This window comes from Sinocyclocheilus grahami, unplaced genomic scaffold, assembly GCF_001515645.1.
Source record: "Sinocyclocheilus grahami isolate Dianchi unplaced genomic scaffold, SAMN03320097.WGS_v1.1 scaffold370.1, whole genome shotgun sequence".
In the NCBI taxonomy this organism is placed as follows: Eukaryota; Metazoa; Chordata; class Actinopteri; order Cypriniformes; family Cyprinidae; genus Sinocyclocheilus; species Sinocyclocheilus grahami.
This window is the reverse complement of record NW_015505549.1, coordinates 401,972-406,153: the sequence shown is the minus strand read 5'-3', so window position 1 is coordinate 406,153 and position 4,182 is coordinate 401,972.

Below are 4,182 nucleotides of genomic sequence, written 5' to 3'. Positions count from 1 at the left end.
CACTTTTTCCCAGTATGGAATCCGAAGTCGCGGTCCCCTCTGCCCACGCATTCGTCCAGAGGTGCCGTCGCACCTGGAGCAAGGCCAGGGTGACCCTCCTCCAGGTGGGGGCGCGCACCAAGGTCCAGGCCGATCGCCACCGGTCGAAACCTCCCGTTTACGTCGTCGGTCAAAAGGTGTGGCTTTCAACCAAGAATATTCTTCTCCGATCCGTCAGTAATAAGCTTGCTCCCAAATTCACTGGCCCGTTTACTGTCACCAAGATTATTAGTCTTCTCCGTTATTGTGATTACTAAATAAACCTTACCTTTGCACTCGCATTTGGATCCTGACTCTTCTCTGCCGTGACAAAATGTATCTGAATAGCGCTTTTCACAATACACATTGTTTCAAAGCAGCTTTACAGAAAACGCATGTGTCTACATTACAATTTAGAGTGATCTGTTATCAGAAGTGAATGTGTCCAAGTAATGTTCATTTCACAAATAAACAGCCCAAGGTAATGGATTCTGTAAATGTGGTTTGCTCCAGAAAATCTTGTGGAGAAACAAACAACAATTTAACAATAATAAAACATAAAATAGCCTACTTTGTCTGTTATAAGACGAAAGAGCTTAAAGTGCAAAGGCAATTCAGAGAATTGTTTCTAAGCGCATGTTAGTTCTGTCAGGACCACTATCGTCAAAATGACTAACTAACATACAGTTTTGATTTTGGCAGAATGGCTCTGTTCTGAAAAAGTGGAGACTGGGCCATCATGCTCTTATTTAATAAGCGACTGAGAAGAGCAGCATGCCCCTTTAATTGTTACCTGAAAAGATTAAGCAACAAGCATATGGTCAATACCCGAAGTTTAGCAACAAGCATGTTGCCCGTATCCAGATAACGTTGTTAGCATTTGAATAACCTTTAGTAGTGAAATTACATAATGTACGTTAAGTAACAAGCATGTTACCGATACGCTAGATAGCTTTAAGCAACAGCATGTCTGATACACAACTGACTTAACACAGCATGTTGGCAATAATGCAATGCAATAATTTCACTTCTTTTGGACTGAAGCACTGCAGCACCCGCTGACTGCAATGATAGAGCTTGGAATAGGACAATTTTTAATATAACTCAGACTGGATTCGTCTGAAAGAAGAAAGTAACATACACCTAGGATGCCTCGGGGGTGAGTAAAACACAGCCTAATTTTAATTTTTGGTTGAATTAACCCTTTAAAGACATCTTCTAAATGTCTATTTGACATCTGATAGGAAACGTCCTATAGACGTATTGCAAATGAGCAAACACTAAAACAATACGTCTTGCAGATGTAAATGCAGACGTCAAATAGAGTCTCTGTGATGTACATGTGCTATCAGGGAACCAATATAAGCCTAAAGCAACAGCATGCCTAGCAAAAAGAATATTGCTGAACAACTAGCCTCAAACAACGAGCAATATTCGCCAGTATATCAGTTTTCCAATATAGCATTAGCAATGAGAATAAAAGAAGAAACTTAGCTTAGCATCGTGAAAACATTCAGAGATAAATAAAGGGTGATATAGCCAGCTCTGAGGTGGATGCTTGATCCGCTTCTTGATATCTTATTTCTTCCAGCGGGGAAGGCAGATCTCATGCAAAGTGTTGTGGATGCAGTCATATCTTCAGCGATGATTTGTGGGCAACGAGTCCATGCCAATCATGTATCATTGGGAGAAGCGGTGCTCACTCATATCAATCAACACGGCGAAATCGTGTTCAAGTTCACAAACTGGAATTGGATGAGAAACTGTGGGAAACTAACCCCTCTCGTAAAATTCCTGATTGTCTACAGAGACGGAATTCGCAATCTAATTTGCTCCTGAGTGAGAGATAAAGCTGCTGAATAATACCTTATATAGGAATGCCGTGACAGGCATCGTATTCCAATAGGTAAATGATCAGCTGAGAGTCAGCCGATGCTAGCTTGACTCACGTGACCTGCCTGAACTAACGCTAGATGCTTCATAAATGTACCCTGACAGCACAGGTACATCACTGAGATGTCTATTTGATGTCTGCATTTACATCTGCAAGACATATTTCTATGCTCATCTGCAATACGTCTATAGGACGTTTCCTTTCAGATGTCAAATAGACGTTTAGAAGATGTCTTTAATATGTTTATTTAGAATGTATGTAAAACTGACATCTTAAAGATGTCTATCAGATGTTTGTACACAGCAGATGTTTTCCAGATGAAGCAATCTTTAACAGACATCTTGCAGATGTACGTGTGCTTTCTGGGTATTGCTCAAACATGTTACAAAGACCGTGAACTATGTGGTACTGGGTTGTTTAGACCGTTATACAGTTTTTCATCATTTTAATGTTCAGGATTTTTTGGGCGGGGCTGAAATCACGTCTTGATGATGCACTGGAGCCACTGCGCATGGCCCCTCCCCTAACACTACTCCCAGATAGCAAATTAAAATAAAATGTTTTAATTTGTTTTAATTTGAAAATAAAACATGGAGAAACTTTTGGGGGTGGGACTTGGGCGCTAAACATGCTGATTGGTTGAGTTCACGCAGCATTGTATTTCAACCACCAATTATTCGGATAATTTTGTCACGGTTCATGGGTCCGGACGGTCTTTCTGCGTCTTGTCATGTGGTTGTATGTGCGTACGTCATTCGTTAGTGTTTGCAGCTGGTGCTCAATCAGAGCGCGCCAGCTGCAACTCGTTAGCGAGTCCTTTATAGGTCACTCTGTTCAATGTGTGTTTGTCGGTTCGTTATTCTCATGTTCCTGTCTCCCTGTCAGTTCTCGGTTTCCAGTTCTCGCTCAGTCAGGGTACGGACCTTCCGCCTTCTCCTTGGTTTGGTCAACGCAGTGGTTGAGGGGATTTCTCAGTGGAGCTCTGATTCTGACCAGGACCCGAGGATTATCACCTTGTGTCTCCGTTATTGTGATTACTAAATAAACCTTACCTTTGCACTCGCATTTGGATCCTGACTCTTCTCTGCCGTGACAAAATGTATCTGAATAGCGCTTTTCACAATACACATTGTTTCAAAGCAGCTTTACAGAAAACGCATGTGTCTACATTACAATTTAGAGTGATCTGTTATCAGAAGTGAATGTGTCCAAGTAATGTTCATTTCACAAATAAACAGCCCAAGGTAATGGATTCTGTAAATGTGGTTTGCTCCAGAAAATCTTGTGGAGAAACAAACAACAATTTAACAATAATAAAACATAAAATAGCCTACTTTGTCTGTTATAAGACGAAAGAGCTTAAAGTGCAAAGGCAATTCAGAGAATTGTTTCTAAGCGCATGTTAGTTCTGTCAGGACCACTATCGTCAAAATGACTAACTAACATACAGTTTTGATTTTGGCAGAATGGCTCTGTTCTGAAAAAGTGGAGACTGGGCCATCATGCTCTTATTTAATAAGCGACTGAGAAGAGCAGCATGCCCCTTTAATTGTTACCTGAAAAGATTAAGCAACAAGCATATGGTCAATACCCGAAGTTTAGCAACAAGCATGTTGCCCGTATCCAGATAACGTTGTTAGCATTTGAACTTTAGTAGTGAAATTACATAATGTACGTTAAGTAACAAGCATGTTACCGATACGCTAGATAGCTTTAAGCAACAGCATGTCTGATACACAACTGACTTAACACAGCATGTTGGCAATAATGCAATGCAATAATTTCACTTCTTTTGGACTGAAGCACTGCAGCACCCGCTGACTGCAATGATAGAGCTTGGAATAGGACAATTTTTAATATAACTCAGACTGGATTCGTCTGAAAGAAGAAAGTAACATACACCTAGGATGCCTCGGGGGTGAGTAAAACACAGCCTAATTTTAATTTTTGGTTGAATTAACCCTTTAAAGACATCTTCTAAATGTCTATTTGACATCTGATAGGAAACGTCCTATAGACGTATTGCAAATGAGCAAACACTAAAACAATACGTCTTGCAGATGTAAATGCAGACGTCAAATAGAGTCTCTGTGATGTACATGTGCTATCAGGGAACCAATATAAGCCTAAAGCAACAGCATGCCTAGCAAAAAGAATATTGCTGAACAACTAGCCTCAAACAACGAGCAATATTCGCCAGTATATCAGTTTTCCAATATAGCATTAGCAATGAGAATAAAAGAAGAAACTTAGCTTAGCATCGTGAAAAC